The 25,733-nt window shown below is 47.3% G+C and overlaps 1 protein-coding gene across 1 annotated transcript in view; it reads right to left on the bottom strand.

The window, feature by feature from the left end:
• ACOX2 (acyl-CoA oxidase 2) overlaps positions 1 to 25,733 on the bottom strand; it is a 1,177,957-nt gene that overhangs the window by 1,090,768 nt on the left and 61,456 nt on the right. The window lies entirely within an intron of this gene.

Genomic DNA, 25,733 nt, shown 5'->3' with positions numbered 1-25,733 from the left:
AAGACAATCATTCGATGCAATTGGGAGGAATCTGTTGGCCAGCTGAGTTATATATGACCTCTTTTTTCCTTTGCAGTTAAAAATATATCATGCAGCTAAAGCTCTCCCCTTCAACACTCCACAGGAAGCATGGGAATGGTACGAAACCAATGTACATCCAACCCCAGACCCGGCGAAGCATAGGGAGCCACAGCAGCGGGTCCCGGAACAGATGCCATCTTCAGCCTGCTGTACTCCCAAGACCTTGTGGCGCCGGACATCGGGGGGGGACACCCCGGAGCTAGGGGCTAATGGATGAAAGACTGGAACTGGTACTGCCAAGACCAACATGGCTGGGACTCTAGGCAACACAAAGGATTGTGTAACTGATGAGCGGAAATTAACACTGGCAGCCATAAATTATTAACAGAGCCTCAAAATGACAGAGAATAGATGCCCTACGGATGGCCGATATGGTTTTGTTGGACCTGTTTGATGCAGATTTTGGATGACAGGTACTTCCAGTTGGGGGCGGAGAGGTGCAGGGTGGGAAGGGAGGGGTATTCCGTTAGTTCACCAGCAGGGTTTGGGTGTAATAGTTCGCCTTGCTTGGGACACTCAGAAGGGGTGAGATGGGAGATGGATCACCGAGTTCACGGGACACTTTGGGAGGAGGGAAGACAGGGAGAAAGGAGGCGGGAACTGGCATTCAAGATACAAATCTGGGGGACTGAAGGCACACGACAGGGTGGTGTCGCTGTTGACGTGGAATGTCAATGGGCTAGGCTCCAGCATTAAAAGACTGGTTCTTCAGTTGCTTAAAAGACACTCACCGGACATAACCCTCCTGACAGAAACGCACTTGGTAAGCACGGAATGCAAGTTTTTCAAAAGGTCCATCTATGCACTGGCCTACCATGCCGGATTCTCGAGAGGGGCAAGGGAGACATTAGTTCTAATACATAAAAGGGTACCATTTCAACTGTGGGAGGTTCGGGCGGATCCGAGAGGGCGATTTGTGGTATTAACGGGGATCTGCGGGGGAACAGATGGGGCATTGTGGCGGTATACACCCCCCTCACAGTTGAGCTGCTGAATGACCGCCAAGCAACAATAATCATGAACCAAGCGGACATGTGGGAGCTGGGGGGGGGGGAGACTTTAATGAGGTTATGGACGGGGGCAGAGATAGAACACACACATGCAACAGAAACCCTACCCTTCCACCAAGCTCCATTCCTTCACGACTGCATTGGGGCTGGGGGACGTATGGAGGACATTGCACGTGGGACAATCTGGGTTCCCGTTCTTCTCCAATGTGCACAAGTCCCTATCAAGGATACATTAGTTCTTTGTCGCACAGGGCATGGTACACAGGTTGCTGTCCGCGACATTTCTGGCCAGGGGCATCTTGGATCATTCCCCTCTACTCATCGAGATCAAAAGCGGGCGGACGAAGCCTAGAGCAGCTTGGCGCCTTAATGCATACTACCTGGGCATGCCTGAAGTACTAGAGGGGCTATTCCGTAAGACGATGGAATACTTCACCTTAAACAAGGTGTCAGTGGACAGCCCGGTCACGCTTTGGGAGGGCTACAAGGCGGTGCTTCGGCGGGAGGCTCGCTCTCTTGTGGTGGCTCAATGCCGGCAACACGGCCGGAAAATAGAAGAGGCGGAGTAGCTTGCAGTGAGGAGGGAATAGGAGTTTCTTGAATCGGGTGCCCAGGTTTTACAGGAAGCTCTAGTCACAGCAAGAACGGCCAACCGGATGGTGCGCAGCCAAATTCACGACTCTGGGGATAAGGCAGGAAAAATGTTGGCCTGGTTGGAGAAGCGGGACAGGAGTAAGGGATATGTACGAGCCATACAAGACATGAGCAGGGATGTTAACTTAGGTCTCTGACATTGCTGGGGCATTTGCATCCTTTTATGAGGAACGGTACTGCCCCCAATTGACATGGCCCATGGTAGACGGGCCAAATATCCTTGACTCAACAGTGATCCCCCGCGTCTCTCAGAACAGCAGGCACTGGGACTCGATTCTGAGATCACAGAGGAGGTGGCAGCAGTACTTTCCTAGCTTCAATCTGACAAGACCCCAAGTTACATTCAAATTCCTGTATTTAACACAGCAGGGGCCTGTGGAATACAGGATCTAAATATATCAGCAGCCAACTCGCACCTACCGACATAATAGACCACATAGAACATCTTGTGTATTCCAGGTTCCAAAGATGTCAATAGAGGGAGGGAAACTGGGTGGTGCAAATCATTTGCCATCTATGTATCCACTAACTGGAATGAGCTACCCCCATTTCTGATATTGGAAAAGGAGTTGTACCAGGTTCAATAGGACACTAAAAAGTCTCAGGATTAGGAAAGTGCGCCCAGATACCAGCTAACTTCCCTTGGGAATGCCATTCACTTGGTACACACAACCTTTAACTTACTCTAGGGAATACCCTCCCAGACACTCATGAGTCACAGCAGAAGGTCCCAGAGAACTACTTACAATGTGTATGGGAACATATCACATTTTCCTAACATCTCTGCATTCTTGCCATCTCCAAGAGCACACACAGGCTTTACATAGGAACTTAGAAAGATCTGATCTGTTACAGTTTATTTTTTTTTATTTTTTTGGGCCTGCTGTGATCTTACCGACCACAATTACAGAGTGGTCCATTTCATCGTGGAAAAGAATACTGAAAAACACTGATTTTTGTGTGTTATTTTTTATGTGGGACGTCCTCCTCAAGCCCCCCCCCCCATTTTTTAACCCTTAAAACGCCACCCGACCCGGTTTTACCCCTTTACCCCACTACCCTTTATGTATTTAATTCATTGTTGCTGTGTTTTTATCCACTCTGAAATTTACCACTGTTATGTTTCGGATATTTTGACTGAATACCGCTCTTCTTGCCACCTATTTCTATTTTATGTTGCGAAGGCACTAGAACCATGGGTTTCACAGTGCTTGATCGAAAAATCCTTTGATAACCAGTCTCTAGATTAGAACAATTCGGTTGTCATTTTTTTCAGAACATGGTGAGTGTCGGTTTTATTAAGGATCAGCAAGAGGCCATTCCATACAGCACAGCACTGAATATCCTAGAAAAGCTTTGAGGCATGCATGTACATCAGGCAGATAATTGTGGCCTATGAGATGCTAACCATATAAAACACAGCTTGATATTAAGAGGGAATGAGCCATAGAGAGCTCTATGGGCCAGAGTGAGTAGCTTAAATGATATTCTACTCATGACAGATATCCAATGTAATCTTGGGAGCACAGGAGAGATATGAGCTGATCTAGGGGTGTTGGTGACAATCCTAGCCATGGAGCTCTGCAAGATCTGCAGCTTTTTTTAATAGATGGTTATATTGTTTCATGGGAATTGCTTAAATACTTTCTGTGTGTGTGTATGACATCAAAAGGGGAAAGATTCTACATTGGAACCACAGGAGAGATTGTTCAGGGACACAAGACTGGAGAGCTCTAGAGCAGTTGGATGAAGGAGCTGAGGGCGACTAGGGGCAGTTTACCCATGCACTGTATCACAGATAATTTGGTACAAAAAGAAGCAGTGCTTCACTTACCTGCTCCCCTGTGCACGTTTTGTCAGTGGCGACAAAGGTGGGTTGTGGCGCCCCCACAGGATCCTTCACCCTCATCTGCGTCTGATCCCGATGGGCATCGCAACCTCTTATCGCAGCTTCGACATGGAGGAGTGGGCCTGAGCAGCCCACAACCCATGAGTGAGCGGAAAGGCTGTGCACTGGGCTGCTACCGAGTGAGCTGGTGTGCGCTGGGCTGCTTCTGAGGGGGTGTAGGATCCACTCCCACCAGACCTTATGCAGCAATATGATGGCCTGCCCTGTGCCTACACACAATAGGAAAGTTGGCTGTGAGGGGCCATACTGGAGCGTCCAATAGTGTGTGCGTGCACGCAGCAAATAATCGGTGCCCATCTTTGGGTCAGGCATGTCTGAGACATTAGCAGTCCCCATCCATTGAGAGTCTATTGTTATATCAGGCGCAGTAGCAGCCATCTTGGTGACAGGCACTCTGTGGAATAGACTGGTTAATGGAGAAAATAAAATATGTTTTGGCTGCTGGCCAAAGGATTTGGATTCAAGGGCACATTTTCCACCCTAGTTTCTGGCTAACCCTGGAGAGTCCTCGTGCGTTGGGAAACTTGGAAAGAGGACTTTCAGGATTGTGTCCCTGCCATCCATGAACCATCATATAGTGTAGATAGAAAGTGTGCACTCCTGATGCACAGCTCAGGTTTTGAAGTATAGAGGATCTTGAAAAGCCTGCCAGAGCCTGGAAGTGTCCCGGTTGCCGGGGATGGCGAAGAACAAGCAAGTGGGGAGAACTTCAAACCCATATGAAGTTATCTTGCGCAAGTTTGATTTTGACTTTTAAGAAGACCAGTATTAAATTAGCAAGTACTATTTTGGCATCTGTGAGCAGGGAGCAGGGAATACATTGAGGACTTTATTACCGGATTATGAGCATTGGGCTAAAAATGCACTTTGGGCTGACTTACAAAGTACGTCTCAGAGATCAGTTCATGAGCAAAGTGCGGGAAAAATAAGATCAGAGAGGAAACAGGGACAAAGGGAGAGCCGAGCTTGCAGGAAGTGCTTGACTTGACCACGAAAATTGAACATATGATGGGTGTGTGTGAAAGAATTCGAAAGGACGGGGGTTCAGATAAAGTGTGTGCGGTATCAGACCGCAAAGCCAAAAGGAAGCCCACTATGAAGAAGAGACCACACAAACCACAGAAATCTGAACTCTCAAGAAAGGTGGGCCTCTCTGCAGGGAAGGTGGCCACAATTAAAAGATATTTCAGGTGTGGCAGCACCTTTCATTTTGGCAATTCTGAAAAGTCCCCTGGATTTAAGATGCAATGCCATAAATGTGGAAAAAAGGGCCACTTTGTCGGGTGCTGTGAGCACTTCTTGTGGAACACAGAGAATTTGTGGGACCTCCTCGAGGAGGATGAACGGGAAGATGAACAAAGCACTTATGTGGAAGGAGTTAGCCCCATGACGCGGACCGCAAAATAACGTATTGAGGACATATTCAGGGTGGAGTTGGGATGTCTCAAAGGGTATCACCACAAGATTCAAATTAAAAAGGGGACAGTACTTGTCTTAGCACGTGCCAGGAATATGTATTTCCTTGAGGGTTAGAGGTTTAATTGATTGTTTATTTATATAGCGCCTATACACAATGTGTTTCAAAGCACTTCAAGGAGGGAGGGAACATAGGAAAATACAGTTACATTCAGTAAAAGTCCTTGAAACAGTACAGAATGTGAAAAATAACTATCGTAATAGGCCTGTCGACATTTCTGATAGTGCAAGTGCATAGAACAAGTAAGGCAAGAGGTAATGGAAAAGAAGGAGAACGAAGCAAGCAGTAACATTACTATGTCTGACGACAATTGATGTAGTGCAGGAGGTATACAAGAGGGATGGGAGGGGGGATAAGAGTGGGGAGAAGGAGATAACAATGCACGCTACTGAAATACTGAAAAAAATTTGTCAATGACAAATTTAAAAAGCGGGAGGGAGAAGAACAAGGGGGGAGGAGTGGAAACAGGCAAGCTGCTATCAAAAGTCAAGGGAACAGATGATAGGAGTAAGTGCTAGGAGGGGGAAGGCTGAGAGGAGGGAGAAATAAGTAGGATGGGAACCAAGGGTGGGGAGTAGGAAGATAGTAGAAAAGAGGAGGGAATTATAGGTGGGAAATGGGTAGAAGGTAGGTAAGGGGGGAAGGGGGAGGGTACACAGACACTCACGGGGGACATGGGGGCACACAGACACTCACGGGGGGCATGGGGGCACACAGACACTCAATGGGGGGCATGGGGGCACACGGACACTCAACAGGGTGCATGGGGGCACACAGACACTCAACAGGGGGGCATGGGGGCACACAGACACTCAACGGGGGGGCATGGGGGACACACAGACACTCGGTGAACCGGCGTACCGTGGTGGACAGGGGTAGACAGGGCCTTTGTTGATGGCCTTCGGTATGTGGCCGGCTCCCGCCTCCCGGTTTCAGCTATTGGCTTACAGGCCAAAGGCTACCAATGGGAAGGGGGGGGGGCGGGAGCTGGGCAAAGGAGCAGGAAACAAAAACACTGCATTTACCGACAATAACGGAAAACGGCCATCTTGAAGGGCCTTAACTCATGCTGGAAGTTGGCTGGGCAAAAGATATTAAATAGATAATGCTGGGTAGAAAAGGCGCGGAGCGCAACATGCTGCACACAGAATCCCAAAGTACAGAGACACGAAGCGATTCATGCAATTACCAGCAGACATCAAGGTCGAACGTCGCTGCACTCGTAAAATGTCCAAAATGTCCCGGTTTCATTTCCCAGCAGTGCGCAGCAGGGAGAAAAGTCTGGCGCAGTTGGAAGGTGCTGGGGGGCTGAGGGAGGAAGGTCCACAACGAAGAGTAGGAAGGGGAGAAAGAGGCTGGATGGAGGCAGGGCCTCATTGATGGCCTTCAGTGTGTGGCCGGCTCCCGCCTCCCATACCAAGAGGTAAAGAAAGAGATCCATAGATTGATGAAGAAAGGTGTGATTGAGTCAGTAAAAGCCTTTGAGTGGGTTTCATCTGTGGTTGTGGTGCGAAAGGGTTATGTGCGAATGTGTGTGGACCTCGGAGGTCGCAATAAGGCTGTGGTGGTAGATGGGTTTCCCCTCCCAAATATAGGTGAATTAGTACATTTGGCTGTGGGGGCCAAAGTGTTCAGCACACTGGACGCAGCCTCGGCTTACCACCAGGTTAAGTTTTATCCAGACTGAAAATGATTATACCACCTTTGTCACGCATGAAGGAACCTTTAGGTTTAAGAGCATGCCTTTTGGCCTCATGTCTATGGCTTGCTCTTTTGTAAAGGGTGATGCATGGTCTGCTGAAGGGGTGTGGTGTATTTCCAAGATGATGTTTTGATTACGGGCAAGGATGATACGGAGCATGATCAATGACTGGGAGTGGTGTTACAAATATTGTCACATGCTGTTCTTACCCTTAGGAGGGAGAAGTTACACTTCCGGATTACCTTGATTGATTATTCAGAGCATAAGCTAAGTGAGCGGCGATTGGAGCAAAGCGAAGAGTTGGTTTCGTCCATGATGAAGGTGGTACCTCCAAAAGACAAGCAGGGGGTCTTGTAATTCCTTGGACAAGTGAAACATTACTCTAAATTTGTTAGGCACTTTGCGAATAGGTGCAAGGTCATTAAAGACCTGTTTAAAAAAGGTAGGGAGTTCGAATGGACTGGCGCCTGCCAACGTACATTTGAGCATATCAAGTGCGCCATTTTGAGTGCACTGGCATTGAATGTGAGATGTGTGATGACAGCTGCAAGCATACAGAAAGAGCAACAATGTATTCACGTTGAGGTTGCAGGGGTTAAAGATAGGGTGATTCATCTTGCATTTAGTGCTAGTGTACAGTGTTATGCTTAAGTGCGAGTAGGTAGTTGATATAGATAGGAGTATGATATGGAGTCAGGGAAGCGTTGCAGTAAAAGAGTCTGGGGGCCAAGGTAGCAGGAGTTACGCCATGTTGGATTTTAGGGCATCTTACAGGATGCGTTTGTGCAGGGGTGTGGCTAGGTTTGAAAAAGATCTGGAGCTATGCTAAGCCCTCCTTAGCAATGTCTCTGCATTTGTAAAAGTGTGAGAAACAGGCCTAAGGTGGAGCTGCGGCTCTGTCCAGTTGATCCTGAGACAAGTCTCCCTTCTTTCCTCCCCAGAGAGAAGTCATACTGTCGAGGTCACAGGCAGCCACGCCGTGTCGATAACAGTTAATCGAGTTCAGCTGCAGAGCTCAGAGGAGCTGGGAAAGGAATGCTGTGTCAAGGGAGGAAGCTAAGGATGCACCTTTTGAAGCATGAATTCATGTGAGCAGAGTATGGGGTTTTGTGATGCCAAGAGGCCTGGTGAAGATTTAGAGCACTACTGCCCTCGCCCGAAAGCGGTCATCCTATTTGAACTACAGGTGCTGCACTATAGGGATCAATAAATACGTGAAATTCAAACATAAGAGTGGTGCACCGATCACGTCATTCATGGAAACCTTGGTTCCCAGAGAGATAAGGGGAGAGACGTATTAGGGCTGTGCCTTCATTTGGGACAGGAGGGGCAGAGGTGATGCCAATACATTTATCTACAAGGGAAGGGAGCTGTTTGTGTGTGCCACAGTATCTGGAATAATAATGAGGCCCACTGTATTATCAAAGCGGAGTTGACCTTGCTATTCAAACTTTGACCAAGATCCGTCAGAGGGGTGCACATCACGTGATGGTCAAGAATATTTACTTGGTAAAGAAATATATTATGGTAACAATGTACCTGGTAGTTAATAAACTCTGATGTAGTAGGTAACGTGTTTAGGGAAATGTGTTTTAGATAATGTGACCATTAGAATAATGGACTATAAAAGGGATAAATTAGAATTGTGTACAGGAGTTAGCTAACGGGGCGTGCAGGAATCACGTTGTAATCTTTATTATGCATATTTGCAGTTTTCTGCTATAAAAGAGGAGCTCTTGTCTTAGTTTGGTTCTAAAAGGACTGTCTGATATTTTTTGCATGTAATAAAATGTTTTCCTTGCAGACAGTACAATCATTTGGCCTACTTGGTTTTTAATCGTACAGGTTTTGGGTCATTCAGCCCGAAAAGGTGATGACTCCCCCCTCCCCCGACGTGTTCCAGACTCTCAATGAGGCGGGCTGCCTCCTACCCGCAATGCATCCTGGCTCGCGGCGCCTGTTTGCAGTGACCAGTCCCACGTGCACGACTTGAGGTTTGCTGGTGCCCTGTTGCCAGAAGGTCTGCCTGTTTCTTGGAGCGGGGCACAGCGCCTAGCTGTGCAGGCGAACTGAAGGTGAACGCATAAACGTAAGTACACCTTTGCAGAAAAAAACAACGGGGTGGGGGGGGTGGGAGTGTAAAATTTAGTATTTGCGAGTGTATGGAGACAGCAGACCATGTGGCAATATATTGGTTTTATAATAGTGACCAAAGAGGTCTTCTCTGATGAGAGGAAAGAGGGCATCCTAAGTAGTATAACGGTGATAAAAGAGAAGAGGTGAAAAAGGGTCCCCTCATACAAGAGCGAAGGCAGCGTTGAAAGTAGATTAGTTGTCCATTATATAAATGGCCAGGGATCCCTCCACCCAGCACAAGGGGACGTGAAGAGGGGAACTTCCGTCGTCTCGATGTAGCGAGACAGAGGAAAGGTCTAGACCATTATGTAAATAAGTGTGCTTTATTTTTTGACCATTTTTTTAAATATTAACTGTGGTTTAATGTGTATATAGAATTTCTGTGGTGTGGGACGATGGTTGCCTAGCTGTATGAATAGGGGTGCATGGCGATGAGCGTCTGTGTGAGCAGGAAGAGACAATGTGTAGAAACACTTGTGTACAGGCACGTTATAAATGCCATATCATATCATGGGGAGAGTGGTTTGGGTTGAGTGGATATTGGGAGGGGATGCAGGGAGTGTGCACAGCGTTGAAAGCATGGGGTAGAATGGTGCTGCTGACTCAGCTATTTTAGAAATAAGTACCTTTCATAAGGAGAGAAGTGTGAAGAGTCATGAGTATACCACTTGAGTATGTTTTTTCCACGGTACAAGAAAAAGATTCTCAAATACCACTGAGTGGGTTGCGGATACAAAAAGGTGGAATGTACAAACCATGGCCCGAAAAGGGCTCAAATAACAGGGACATGTTGGGACATATGTATACATATCTGGCTTCGAAATATAAAGGGAGAAAGTTGAGAAGTAGGCAGGGTATCTGCGAACTCTGGAGAATTGTCAAGGATTTAGAAGATGTCCCAGAGGAACAAAAAAGACAAAAGGAGGTAATACCTACACCTAATGTTGTCCCCACAGCCTCGCCCCATACAGGTGTTTCCCCTTGCAACCCGCAGAAGGTTATACTAACCCCTGTTATGTACCCCAGGCAAGGCAGGAAGCTCCCGCTGGTAGTGCCAAGGCCACACACGGCTCCTGTTGATTATGGAAGTAAAAAATAAGGTGCAAAGAGAATTAGAAACGGCGCTCCACAGTACCAAGGCAGAGCTATGGCACGAGCAGGGGGAGGTATGGAAACTGACAATAGCTACAGACGAAGGGAGAGCAGGTGCCTGTTTCTGTCATGATGCCTACCTCCAAGGAGCCAGGTCCGACCCAGCAACCCCAGAGGTAGGCATCATTTCCCCCAGGGAAGTGCCAGCGGGCCCAAGCTGGGGCTCTTTGGACACAGTCCTGGCACCTTAGGTGCCAGGCTCATGTTGGACCCCTGTCCTGGCGCCTTAGGCGCCAGGCTCATAAAGCTAGACATGTGTTCAAGTGTTTTAATGTGCACTTACCTGATGCAGACCATGCTGCTACATCCAGGCCCTCTTGAGGCCTGAATGGAACTACTTTACCTGTGGGACTACTTTCCACGTGGGTGTGGTCGGGGAAGGATACATACCTGATCGGTGGAAGGATACATGCCTGAAACTTCTTCCAAAGCTATTTAAACCACGCCCGATCAGCAACTCACGCTTCGTGTTGTTCTGCTCCTCGCAGCTGGACGCTCACCGTGTCAGCCCCTGCATCTGGACTTCAGCCACGCCTGTCAGCATCCTGGATCACCTGCAAAGGGAGATAAGAGGGAATTGGAGAGAAAGAAGACCTTACCTGCTAAAGCTGCATCACGGAGACATCACACAGACGATCCTGAAAGGGAAGACATCATTTGTAAAAGCATTTCGCTTCGATCGCTGCATTTCACTCACCTTTCCTGGGCACCTCCATCTTCAGCAGCGATCATCCGGATCCGCAGCCACTTCCCAGAGCCTAGAGAGAAAAAGACAAGAACACAAGGTGAGAGAAGGAAGGGAATAGGAAAAGCTCAGTTTCCTTCTAAGACTTACCTGTTGGGTCATTCCCATTTCATTTCGGGTCCTGCCGCTTCCTGGCATTCCGGACCCCGGCCCCTATGGGGAAAAAAGACAAAGACATTGAATGAGCGAACGCAAAGACATTACCCGAACGCTCATCCAGAACTTACCTGTCATTTCCTGGAACTGCACGTTTCACTTCGGGTCGGCGCCATATCTGCGGCATTCCGAACCCCGGCCCCTAAGGGGAAAAAGACATAAGCGTTAGCGCTTGCTGCAATAAGACAATGAACATTATTATTAAGCTTGAACTTTTGAACTTGCAACAGAACTCTTACAGCGCCTCACCTGAATAGTCAAGCTTATTTTGAACTCCCATCAAACCTCAATCCAGTGAAGTAACTGGGTTTCAACGCGCCCCTGCATCAGAAGCAGGATGGAGAACTCATCCTTCCAGACCCTAAGGTGAGACTTCACGGGGAATCGTGGAAGGGAATCGTGGAGGGTTGGAAGGGAGTGGGAGGCTTGAGCATTATTCCGTCAGTAGGTAATACTCCCTTTTCACGCACAGGGGAATATTCCTGCGAACCAGAAAAGCCAGAGTAGAGGGGCCCTTCCTGTCCATCTTCAGAGTCCTGCGCTTCACCATTGAAGAAGCATCAGCACTCGAAGCCAGACCTGCGCCTCCGTGGGAATCAGGTGAGCGTGACAGAACGCGAAGCCTACCCACAATTTCCCACCCGGGCGCTATGGAGACTTCCGAGACAGATCAGCTGGCCCAGCTTTTAGGGGAATTACGGGCAGAAGTGCACTCAGCCCGCCAGGAGACTAACGCTCTCAAAAGAGAACTGATTCTATCCAAGGAAAGAACAGATGACCTGGCCAAAAGGTTATTGCAGGCCCAGGCAGGGCACACTCCTTTACCTAATTCCGGAGGTACTTCCACATCAATGGGTTTGAATAACCCGGTACAAATCAATCTACCTGGACACATGCCTTTGGCCCCGCCTGAACGTTTTGCGGGGGATCCCAAGAAATATGCCGTCTTTATGAACCAATGTCGTTTACACTTTCTATGCAGACCCGGGGCCTTCCCTAACGACCAGACCAAGGTAGCCTTTATACTATCTTACCTCAGTGGCAGTGCTGCCGATTGGTCTATTCCATTGGTAAATCAGGATGATCCCATTCTCCAGGATTTTCAGGGCTTCCAGGCCAGCATGGAAAGATTGTTTGCTTGACACTCTCAAGGACAGCCCCTTGATAACGAACTGCTATCCTTACGACAAGGTAATCAGGATCTCCTGTCCTACGTTGCCACCTTTAATAGACTGATTGTGGAAACTGGATGGCCAGAAAACAAAAGGATCACATTGTTTCATCGAGGCCTGCGCGGAGAGGTAAGGATGTTCTAGCTCAGATAGTAGATCCCACCTAGGTCTGCGCAGACTACATAGACTTGGTGGTTCAACTTGATCACAGACTTCAAAATAGAAAAGCAGATGGGTTCAAGTACGAAACCCGAGTACCGATCAAAACCCACGCTAACTCCAAGAGTACCGACGTATCCGAACCTATGCAAATCGGCGGTGTTAAAGGACCATTAACGCAGAAGGAACGAGAGAGAAGGCGGCAAATGCAACTTTGTCTGTATTGCGGGACTTCCGCTCACTTTCTTCGAAATTGTCCGGTTAAACCACCTAAGAAGGTGGTTGGAGCCACTGAAAACTATTTATTGACACCTGATTCGGGAAACGACCTAGCCCGACAAGCGTAGGGGTCCGCTTGCCGAGCTTGAAAACAAACTCTTTGACCTCGCACTTTGTCATGCAAATGGTGCTCGTGGATCCAAAACAGCCTCAGCAGTTGCATGCTATAAAAGCGTACATCGACAGTGGAGCTATTGGAAATTACATAGACCGTGAATTGGCTTCCAGGATTAAGCTCCCTCTCCGCCCGAAAGTAACCCAAGATGTCATTACTACAGTAGATGGAACCGAAATAGCCTCAGGGCCTGTAACGCATTCCACTGTTGAAATGACACTGGTGGGTCAGGATGGACATCGGGAAGCAATCGTGCTTGATGTGATCAAGGCCCCACAATTTCAAGTAATTCTTGGAATTCCTTGGTTAGAAACACATAATCCCAGAATTGACTGGCGAGCAAAGAAGATAAGTTTTCCTGATTGTGAACCAACTTGTTATCCAAGAAATCCAGTTATGGGTCTAGCCTCAGCAACTTCCACCCCTGTACAGCTACCGTCAGAATACCAAGAATTCCAAGACGTTTTTCAGAAGGAACAGGCGAACACGTTACCTCCCCATCGGTCTTATGATTGCCAAATCGATCTGGTACCCAATGCTCAACTACCTTGTAGTAGGATTTATGCTCTTACGGAACCTGAGAACCTGCATTTGCGTCAGTATTTAGATCAGTACCTAGCCAATGGTTTTATTCGCCCGTCCAAGTCTCCTGTCTCCTCAGCTCTGTTCTTCGTGCCAAAAAAAGAGGGCGACCTTAGAACATTTATAGACTATCGCGCCCTAAATCAAATAACGATTGAGAATCGTTATCCTCTTCCCCTGATCCCTGAGCTTATCGACCAGGTGAAAGACGCTTGTGTGTACACCAAGTTAGATCTCCGAGGAGCTTATCACCTGGTGCGTATAAAAGAAGGCGACGAATGGAAGACTGCATTCCGCACCAAATTTGGGCTCTTCGAATATCAGGTGATGCTTTTTGGTTTGTGCAATGCACCTGCCGCCTTTCAGTACTTTATGAATGATGTTCTTCGGGAACTTATCGATGTCTGTGTCATTGTTTACATTGACGACATCCTGGTGTACTATTCTTCAGAATCCGATCACAGAAAACATGTTAGGGCAGTTCTTGAGAAATTGCGCCGGCAGAGACTATTTGCAAAGCTCGAAAAATGTGTTTTTCATACCACAGAAGTTGAGTTTCTCGGATTCATCCTGACACCTCAAGGAGTCCGAATGGACTCGCGAAAGGTGGACCCCATCCTCAAATGGCCATCTCCTAGCTCGGTGAAGGGAGTTCAGAGCATGCTCGGCTTCGCCAATTTCTATCGAAGATTCATCCTGGAATTTTCCCGAACAGTCCAACCCATCAGCTCTCCTAAAGAAAAACAAACGCTTTGAATGGACTCTTGAGGCCGAACAAGCCTTTCAGGACCTGAAAACCAAATTCACCTCTGCACCTGTATTGAAGCACCCGCACCCAGATCTCCCTTACATTGTGGAAACCGACGCATCCAGTTCGGCCATGGGAGCTGTCCTGTCATAAAGAGACCCAGAAACTAACCAACTACACCCTGTGGCCTTTTGGTCCAGGAAATGTTCTCCTCCTGAAATCAACTACGCAATTACCGACAAAGAGTTACTGGCTTTTAAATCTGCTTTCAAGGCTTGGCGTCACTACCTTCTCGGGGCAAGACACACCATCACCGTAATTACGGACCACAGAAATTTACAGTATTTAAAGACAGCCAAAGCTCAATCTTCACGACAACTCCTATGGGCTCTATTCTTTGCGGAATTTGATTTTGTAATTACCTATCGCCCTGGCTGAAAGAATGGTAAAGTGGACGCCTTATCCTGGATTGGCATGGAAGAACCCAATTCGAGTTTAGAACCTGTGCCAATCATACCTGAACAAAGAATCTTAGGCCTAACTTCATTGCAAACTATTGAGGACATCCAAACGCAAGTAAAACAACTTCTAGACTCTTCAGCCTTACTGGAATGGAGTCAAAAGGGTCCTCATTACACTGTTAAGGATGATTTACCCTACTTCCAGGAGCGGTTGTTCCTGCCAAGTCAAGAATTGCAAGAACTTGTTATTGCCCATCATCATGAATCATTAATGGAAGGACACCCTGGTATTGCTAAAACGGAGGAAAAAATCAAACGCCACTTCTGGTGGCCTTCTTGGAGAAAAGACATAAAGTCTTATGTATTGTCTTGCGGAATTTGCGCCCAAAACAAGGATCAAAAGAAAAGGCCAGCCGGCCTACTTCAACCCTTGGATATTGCACCGGCACCATGGCACACCTTGTCAATGGACTTTATAACTGACCTGCCTCCTTGTGCTGGTTACAACACTATCCTTGTAATTGTGGATCTATTCTCCAAAATGGCCCACTTTATCCCTTTAAAAGGTTTGCCTTCAGCTTCCACCTTGGCCAAGGAATTTCTGGAGAATATAGTTCGCATACATGGTTTCCCTTCCATATTAGTCTCGGATCGTGGAAGTCAATTTATCTCCCATTTTTGGAAGAAGTGTTGCCAACTAGCACAAATAGATGTGCGGTTATCCACCAGCCACTACCCTCAGACCGACGGACAAACCGAGAGAACCAATCAGACTCTCGAGCAATATCTTTGGTGCATGTTACACCAATCTGAGTTAAATTGGAAAGACATCCTTTGGATCGCAGAATATGCATACAACAATTCAGTGCATTCTGGAACCGGACAAACTCCTTTTTATACTTTGTATGGTCACCATCCTCGGACCTCTGACCTAGATCCACCTCTGACCCTGGAAATGCCCGCAGTAAATCATCTGCATTCCACAATAACCCGAGCCTTCAAAGAAGCTGCAACTCATTTACAGCAAGCCAAGAAAAAGTATAAAGAAAACGCTGATTTGCACCGAAGTAAAACTCCTCCTTACCAAGTAGGAGACCAGGTATGGCTAGCAACGAAACATTTACCCCTCAAGGGCCCGCAAACCTTCAATCCCAGATTCATAGGACCTTATCCCATCAAGGCTATAATCAATCCCGTGGCCTTTAAACTGGATTTACCGTCTAACATGCGTATTCATCCAGTTTTTCACGCATCACTTTTGAAGCCAGTACAACCAGGGACCCGACTCTCCAAGCCTCCAGACCCAGTTCAAATTGAAGGGGAATTAGAATTCGAAGTTAAAGACATTTTAGACTCCAAGGTGTTAAAGTCAAAACTCTTCTATCTTGTTGACTGGAAGGGATATGGACCTCAGGAGAGATTGTGGGAGCCTAGTAACCATGTTCACGCACCTCGATTAATACAAAGGTTCCACCGGAGATTTCCGAACAAGCCAAAACCCCGGAAGGAACAACCTTGGGAGGGGCCTTGGGGGGGGGGGGGGGGGTACTGTCATGATGCCTACCTCCAAGGAGCCAGGTCCGACCCAGCAACCCCAGAGGCAGGCATCATTTCCCCCAGGGAAGTGCCAGCGGGCCCAAGCTGGGGCTCTTTGGACACAGTCCTGGTGCCTCAGGCGCCAGGCTCATGTTGGACCCATGTCCTGGCGCCTTAGGCACCAGGCTCATAAAGCTAGACATGTGTTCAAGTGTTTTAATGTGCACTTACCTGATTCAGACCATGCTGCTACATCCAGGCCCTCTTGAGGCCTGAATGGAACTACTTTACCTGTGGGACTACTTTCCACCTGGGTGTGGTCGGGGAAGGATACATACCTGATCGGTGGAAGGATACATACCTGGAACTTCTTCCAAAGCTATTTAAACCACGCCCGATCAGCAACTCACGCTTCGCGTTGTTCTGCTCCTCGCAGCTGGACGCTCACCGTGTCAGCTCCTGCATCTGGACTTCAGCCACGCCTGTCAGCATCCTGGGTCACCTGCAAAGGGAGCTAAGAGGGAATTGGCGAGAAAGAAGGCCTTACCTGCTAAAGCTGCATCACGGAGACATCACACCGACGATCCTGAAAGGGAAGACATCATTTGTAAAAGCATTTCGCTTCGATCGCTGCAGCGCTGCATTTCACTCACCTTTCCTTGGCACCTCCATCTTCAGCAGCAATCATCCGGATCCGCAGCCACTTCCCAGAGCCTAGAGAGAAAAAGACAAGAACACAAGGTGAGAGAAGGAAAGGAATAGGAAAAGCTCAGTTTCCTTCTAAGACTTACCTGTTGGGTCATTCCCATTTCATTTCGGGTCCTGCCTCTTCCTGGCATTCCGGACCCCGGCCCCTATGGGGAAAAAAGACAAAGACATTGAATGAGCGAACGCAAAGACATTACCTGAACGCTCATCCAGAACTTACCTGTCATTTACTGGAACTGCACGTTTCACTTCGGGTCGGCGCCATATCTCCGGCATTCCGAACCCCGGCCCCTAAGGGGAAAAAGACATAAGCGTTAGCGCTTGCTGCAATAAGACAATGAACATTATTATTAAGCTTGAACTTTTGAACTTGCAACAGAACTCTTACAGCGCCTCACCTGAATAGTCAAGCTTATTTTGAACTCCCATCAAACCTCAATCCAGTGAAGTAACTGGGTTTCAACGCGCCCCTGCATCAGAAGCAGGATGGGGAACTCATCCTTCCAGACCCTAAGGTGAGACTTCACGGGGAATCGTGGAAGGGCATCGTGGAGGGTTGGAAGGGAGTGGGAGGCTTGAGCATTATTCCGTCAGTAGGTAATACTCCCTTTTCACGCACAGGGGAATATTCCTGTGAACCAGAAAAGCCAGAGTAGAGGGGCCCTTCCTGTCCATCTTCAGAGTCCTGCGCTTCACCATTGAAGAAGCATCAGCACTCTAAGCCAGACCTGCGCCTCCGTGGGAATCAGGTGAGCGTGACAGTTTCAAAATGATAGTAGAGTTATTAGGGACGCGCAAGTAGCTGCAAGCGAAGATAACCCCAATCCTAGGGGGCATCCACAGGGTCCATTGTGTACAATCAGTGTAAATTATGACTCGACTTGAACGGCCAGATAAACAAAGGTTGCAGAGGAGGAAGATGAGCGGGTGTCAGAGGAGGAGCAAGGGGAGAATCAGGAGGGTGAGATATCACCATACCAGCATCAGAAATAGAGAGCCTATTGGGGAAAGGTTTGGAACACAACAAGGTCGAATGGCTGTAGCAAAAGGCAAGAGAGGAGGGAGAACCACACAGGTTAAACAGTTGGGAACACAGTTTCCGTTAATATACAAGGCACATGGAAGGGAACAATATGTGCTCTGTCCATACATGGACAGAAAATCTAACGAAGGCGTTACCCTCACTTACAGCGGGAGCAAGCAAATGGATATATGCATTAGAAAAGCAGACTGCAGGGATTACATTGGCAGTGGGGGACATGAAAAGGTTTATGTCCTGTGCTGTTAGGAGAACAGGAAGATGACAAATGGAGGAAGGTGGAGTACCCAGAGTTACAGATCAATAATGACAATCATGATGGAGCACAGTTTAATGACTGCCCGAGCAAGAATATGGATGGAGTTAAGGTCAACATATCCAGATACACCAGATATTCATTCGATTATGGCCAGTACCTTGAAGATAGGTGAAGACCCTGCATTAGATATAAACCCGATTCACGTAATGTGGAGGGTGTAGACAAAGGAGCCCTAAGACAAGAATATAGCAATATTTTATCGCATGCTAAAGAAGGGACTCCCCAAGGATGTGCAAAAATTATTTAGATAAGGTAGTGGGGATTGAAGCGAAGGAATGGGCTGAGATTCAGACGATCATATTGCATCATTGTAGAAGAAGGCAGGAGAAGGAAAAAGAAACATGGCACGTGCAGAAGACTGTAGAGAAGTTAGTACAGAAGAAGTTGAAGTTAAGCGTAAAAGGAGCTGTGATGAATATGATGGAGCCCTCACGATTTCCCAGTGGTGACCTCCTGCCATGTGGCCAGGAGACGGCAGCCCCTACCTGATCCTGACCCCAGGGGCAGCTATAACAGAGATGATCACATGGGAGGAGACAACCTCTGGGAGATGTCATGGCTTCTTTGGGCGAGACTTGGTAACTCCCATTTCCCCTTGAAAATAACCCTCCCATGTCTAATGCCCTCATGGCCTATTTTTATGGGATCTACTCATTCCCCTGTAAAGAATAGGAAAAACCTTTTATCCGGACCTGTAGGCCAACCTTCCAACATTGGTCTGCCTTGTGAAACGCATGAAGCCACCTTCACCAGTTCACCTACCAGGACTGATTTGCCATTTAAAACCATTCAAAAATGTACTTCTTTTCCCAGAATTACCAAAATATTGGTACGAGGAAGAGGGATTGAGGAATGCCAAGTAAAGGAGGCCACAAGCCCAGCGAGCACTCTAGCTGTTGCTCGCATCCACCAGTGCCCGGAAAATTTAAATAACGGAAACAGAGATTCTACATTGCTGCTACTTCTGGCGAGAGAGAAGTGAACTTCTCCACGAGGACCGTGAAAGCGAAAAGGCGAACACCAGCGGGGTGGAGCCAGGCGGCTCAATGAAGAAGAAAGAAGCTGCTGCGAGAGCAAGACATGCTGCAGGAAGGCCGGGAGCCGGCCAGAGACTCCTGGGCATTAGCAGGTGACTGAAAGCAGCACTTCACTTAACAGAGGCCGGAACCAAGTAGACGTGTCAAGTGGAAGCCGCGACAGATGGAAGAATGAGGAGAAGGAAACAGGTGGAGAACCTTCACCGGCTGACTACGGGAGAATCCAGGAACACCAACAAGAAATAGTGAGTCCGCCCACAGATAGCGGGGACCCCGGGGCGTGTCATCGGCCACGAATGAAAACAAATGTAAATAAAGTAACAGAGAAGAAGTGAAATAATTTACTGTGAAAGGGGGAATTGAACTGTAAGCGAAACCCTTGCAATTATATGAATGCATGCAGTGCAAAAGGGAAACCTGAACATGATAATATGTCAAGCGGACCCTTAATCCCATAAAATATATGTGCATGTGTAAAAGGTTTTTCCTATTCTTCACAGGGGAATGAGTAGATCCCATAAAATATATGTGCAACTCTGGGAGAGAGTTGAGAACCTGTATAATATAAAAAGCCCTGAAAAGGAAGTATACCAGACAATTACAAGTGTGTGAATACAAGGTGCCCTGGCAAGAGAATATACCAGGCCATTACTAAATGTGTGAATACAAGAAGCCCTGGCAAGAGAGCACTAGGCAATTACAAGTATGTGAATACAAGAAGCCCTAGCAGGAGGGTATGCCAGGCAGTCATAAGAAGTATATATGAAACAAAGAGGTCCTGATTGTATTTAACAGATCTAAAGCAGCCCTGCAAAGAAATATCAGGACTAGAAAAAGGAACTGTGTCAATCATTATTTCAGGTGTACTACAAAGCAAAACAGCTTTCTCAGACAGTGTTGTTGCTGGTCAAGAAAGACAAGGAACTATTGTGTGTGTAAAACATCAGGGAGTAAAGAGGAATCCAGGGGAATGAAACCACCCTCTGGAGCAAGAACCTTTTAACCCAGGCAAAAGTGTATGTTGGAGCCATGTATTATTTCTTTATGAACACTTTTCAAAACCACCAAGGTTAAAGACATTTCCTACTTGACAAAGTTTAGTCTGTAGTGTGAGGGTCAGAATAGAACTTGGGACATGGGTGTCATGATGTTGACATCCTGACACATACAGATCCTTAGTTTGTGGTTTAGGTAGGGAAATTCCTCTTAGAGCAGGGTCAAAGGCATTTCCCAAATCATAACTAACTTCTGTCCAAATTTCCTTCCTGACTCCTCACAGATCGCTGATTGGAAGCTTCCCTGAGAGGCAGCAGGACACAAGGCAAGCACCGGAATGGACAGAGGGTTACCAAGGGTATCCAGACAGTAGAAGGGATGTGGGAGGTTACCAGAGGGGAAGAGGGGGTTTCCAGGGAGGACGTGTAGGTAGTTTTGGAGGGACGAGGCTGAGGGGGAAATCTGACCACGTTGACCTGTGTCTCAAGACCGGAGAAGTGACTGGCACAACTCCTCCCCAACCAAGGAAGCCGAATGGGGTAAGACCCTCCCACCGTGGTTGCCACTGGTTTCTGATCGTTAAATAACAGGTCACCACAAGGCAGCCAATGGGGAGGAGTGGGTTAAGTAGAAGTTGTGGATAGGTATGGGGAAGTAAGGGAAACCAGAAAGAGGGTTAGGGAACTTAAGGGTAGGGGAGGTTAGGGGAAACAATACATAAACAACCGTAAATAGATCTGCGAATGAACATACACTAATGTCCACTAAGCGGCCCACTTCCATTAACCTGGTCCTATAGCACTGTCACATACTGCATCATTCCTGTACCTATTGCGCAGTTGTATAGCATGCCACCCATGTTAACCCAAGACCCCATGGAAATCTGGCCCACAACAAACATGTAAAGCCACATATGATGGCAGCTACAGTTACCAGACATTAAACATGAGGAGCAACGCAAGATGCTTGTTACAATTAGCAGGCATTGAACATGAGAAGCATATGTAATGGCAGCTACATGAGTGCTGTGCTACAGTAACAACAAAAGCAACAAATGATAGCACACATTCCCAACAAATACATGTTTTGGCCAGCAGTTCTTGAAAGCCTATTATGAAGTGACTTGCATTCACTAAAGTCGTGCCGCGATCAAGACAGGTGGTGTCCAAAGTGATAATCAAGCATCAACACGGTTACTCTGAGGGTTCTTAATGAAATGCCATACTGCACCAGCGTATTTTATATGGCATAATCAGAGTTGACCTTATCGTTTGCAAATACCACAGAGCAGCAGACTAACAGATAAAGCCCTATGTGCACTTCTCTGGCCGAGGGAGCCTACTGAGGTCGCCCCAAGCGTGCTGGTGAGGGCGATTATCAGCTACCCACTGTCAATGGGTTAGATGCAGCGAGGCTGCTACATGAGGCGAGTACCTAGTCCAAAGGGTGCCATGCCTTCAGTGCCAAAAACACACAAGACCATGGAAGCAGCATGCTGAACTGCCCCCCTAGATTTTTGTACGACTTTAAGTATAACAGGCAGCATTTTGTGGCTTCTGTGTTAAACATTTGTGTCCTTTCTTTACAAAACTCAGCAAGCAGGTGACTATGTTTATTGCTTATCGTTTATATGCAAGTCTTTCAGCTAGCAAAATTGAATTATCCATGCTGAAATATGTGACCTAAAATAAAGGTTTCAATAACTGGTTTTCCAGTTTTTCCAGAATTTGGATTTGTACGTTTCCCTCCTATGATGCAGACTTATGAAGATGTATTTTACTTAATATGGAGATGTGTTATAATTGTTTCTACAGCAAACCATTGTAGTTTAAATGTTTGAGGTCAGGACCACCCCCCTGTACTAAACAGTCTTAGGAACCAGCCAGGTAATGACCACCACTTGTCTCCGCACGAGATAGTGAAGGGGAGAAGGTTGCATACACCACTCAGACCTGCACACACTGCATCAGATGCAGACAGGCCAAGCAAGATTTTGGGGAATGAGTTTCAGGAGTATTTGAGGGATTTAACAAAATGTATAAGTGTAATTTCCCAACTGTTTGCACGCAGGAGGAAACAGCTGCCACATCTACAGTCGACCCAACGTCTCTACAGGCGCCTCAGCTCTACCCTGGAGATTTCGTCTATGTGCGGTATTTCCGGAGGAAGTGGAACGACTGTCGGTTCCAAGGTCCATTCAAAGTCGTGTATGCCACTCCGTCTGCTGTGAGAGTTAAAGAGATGCAGTATTGGATCCACCATTTCGATGTTTTAAAAGCAACTGGCACAGTACCACCTCCTGCAGGCCCTCAAGAACATTGACATTAAACAATGTATATGGTGATTTTTATAGTGACATTTTTGCACCAGATGCACCCCACGGGCACCATGACACTTATTTTCCTTCCTCAGAACTTCCAGAATAAAGAAGTAGTGCAATGTACATATTGTTCTATGTAGGATGCTTCTGTTTCGGTTTTCTCCTTTCCTTTATTGTAGGTCATTTTATATGGTTGGTGCATATAAGGGGGGTATAGAAATGATAATGACACAGAAAAAGTAAGTATAGGGATGGCAAAAAATAAAACAACAGAAAATGAATTTGAATATTAAAAAGGAGTTATTTTGTGCACCACCTCGAAAACAGATATGTGGTACAACCACATGAGGGAGGTGGGAAGACCAAAGTCAAATGAGAGATGCTAGATTTGCGCCCTTATACCCCACACAACAGGCACACCCAAACTGTTTATCCCACAAGAAATGCCATCTGTTATAGCACAACGTTTATGGCACCGGACCCTTTGCAGAATACGAAGCCCGTTTCAAGGATACACGGTCCAGGCAGTCATAATGGACAGAGATGAAAGCGAGTGTGCCAAGAACAAAGATCAAGCACAATGTCAACTAAGACCATTACTGAAAGTGGAAGGTGCGCTATTTTCCAATGACAGATGGGTGAAAAGACTAGTAACCTGTGCAGTGGGGGTGGGTCAACTGGGTTCTCGGAGGATGTAATGGCACGTGTCAAGCAGAAGTGTTCTAAATCTTAGAGTACCTATGTGCCAAATCTCACCTTGATCGAACTGAATGAAAAGCCTGCTAAGATGCAAATACTGGAACACTTCTTTTTCTTCAGAGGAAATGGTACTTCACTCGTAGGCACAAATAAAAGTTCAATAAGACTTTGTTTATTCCTCACCTGAGTAACGGTACATCCGCATTGATGAATTTGTACTGGTTTATGGACAATACACTTATCTCCACCTTCCTCCATCCTGGAAAGGCATCTGCTCACTCCCAACCTTGTTTTCGGCCGTTCTCACTGTGCCCGATTCCCATTTGACTGTCATATACGTGCCACCCCCAGTTGCAACTGAACCTCCTACCCATGAGCGTGCTCACTAAGTGCCTGATGACAAAAGAGGTAGAATTATTGGTCCTAAGGTTCCTCTGACAAGCTCAAAGCAATCCCAGAAGAATTCTGTCTCTTCACAAAGACAGAAGCATTTTTTACTTCCCTCCTTGTGCCTGCCATTCAAATAGCAGAAAATGCCAAGTGTTGCAGATAACAAGGTGCGAGATGCTGCAGACAGTGAACCAGATAGCATGGGTACAGTATGTTCTGGATGTACTTACGGCAATGGAAGGGGGTGTGTGCAAAAAGATAGGATCCTCTTTCTGCACATATTACCCCCCTAAATGATGCGGACAATGGATCTTTAACTCATGCCATAGGGGCCCTCTGCAACTTACGAATTGTCATGGAAAAGGAAGTTGGAGTGAGTGCTGAAGACTGGTTCCATTCAGTGCTTAATGGCCACCGTCATGGTTGGGGATAGCCATGAAAGATGCCAGTTCCTATTATAGTATTTTTTCTTGTAATTTGGAGGTGGAATGGTCAAATAGAGCGCAGGATGGTAAGTGGAGAACAACCAGTTGTTCCCCTGGGGATAGATATTGCCTCATCCCCCACCTGACCCTGAAAATTATGTGGAGCATCGGGTGGATTTGGCAGGAGATAGGGCGAGTGTTTTATGACGTGCACCCCAGAAGAATATGCCCGGATGGGGTAAAATGTACGTCACGTGTGCAAAGTGTGGGTGCCCAAAGGCAACGATTATAGGAGAAGTGAAGCTGGGTTAGTTAATACAGTATTAACTAAAAGGGGGAGTGTTGGGATGCAAGTGCAAAGTCGCAGGCAGGCGAAAATATATTAGCAGATGGTCTAGTGTTAGCAATCCTCTTTGGGTGCAGCAGAAAGAGCAACAATATTTTCACACTGCTGTTGCAGAGGTTAAAGATAGGGTGATTTATTTTGCATTTAGCGGTAATGTACAGTGTTATGTTTCAAGATAGTTGATATAGGTAGGAGTATGAGATGGAGTCAGGGAAGCATTGCCTTAAAGGCGAGGTCCGGGGGTCAAGGTAGCAGGAATCCCGCCATGTTACATGATGCGTTTGTGAAAGTACTCCACCCAGTTGACCCTGAGACAAGTCCCCCTTCCTTCCTCTCGGAGACAAGTTATGCTGTCATGGTCACAGACAGCCGCACTGTCAGGGCTCAGGCGGGAACAAGGATAAGGAGGGTGGTTGGCAGGACAGGAAGGGTGGTAGCGGCCCTTGCTGGGCACAGGCAGCCTTCCACCAAGTATCCCAGGCGTGTTCTTCATCCCTTTCACAGGATTGAGGCCATGGGACGAAGAACAGCCAGGATACTACGTTTCCCAGCAGACCGTGTGCAACACGAGCCTGCTGGAGTGAGGACAGCCACACCCCAACCACGCCCGCACCAATGCGCATGCGCGAGCCGCGCCCAAGGAACGCGGCTCACAATTCCTACCAGCAAAGAGGAAGGACTTGTAGTGACGGAGCTCCTGTGGCAAGCCTATCGCGGGGCACCCGCCCGCAGATACCCCAGGCCCCGCGTACACATAAAGATAAGTTTGCTTGCAAAAGACGCGCACATCTGCTTCCTAATCCGAGAGAGGCTGGTTTGAAAGGGGCCGTTCCTGAAAGCACCCGCATTCCGGAACGGCGGAAAGCATGAAAAGGGGAAGCTAGGCTCTCCGAATTAACCCCGCATGGGAAAGAACCTTTGACTCACCTGAACTAACCCATGGGAGAGTGGGACAGATCAACCGCATGTGTCCTTAGGGATGGGTTATACCTTGCATGAGACTGTGTTAAGACAATAACGATGTTGGGGTCGCGCTGGAGAATCCCCGCCCGTACTGACGTTCTAATTGTTCCTTTCCGAGGAAAACACACCAGAGGTGCTGCAGAAAAACTGGACTACTTCGAGGGGTCCTGAAGGGACGTTGACCCTGAAGACCGAAGCTAAGTGTTGGGTTTGATTCTAGGGTATTGCATGGGGTAATGTAATGTGATATCCACTGAATGCTGAAGTAAGTGCAGAACTGTAAAACTAATGGTAAAGGTACACCCTGACAACCTTGCATGAAGTAATGTAGGGAAGTGCACAGTTCATACCAGAGGCAGAAGAATAGGATGCACAGTATCCTGGTTAGGGGCTCCAGCATAAAGGCCCCCCACATAC

Source organism: Ambystoma mexicanum, chromosome 2p (genome assembly GCF_040938575.1).
Source record: "Ambystoma mexicanum isolate Mex_15411 chromosome 2p, UKY_AmexF1_1, whole genome shotgun sequence".
Classification (NCBI taxonomy): Eukaryota; Metazoa; Chordata; class Amphibia; order Caudata; family Ambystomatidae; genus Ambystoma; species Ambystoma mexicanum.
This window is presented reverse-complemented; position numbering and strand designations above follow the sequence as displayed.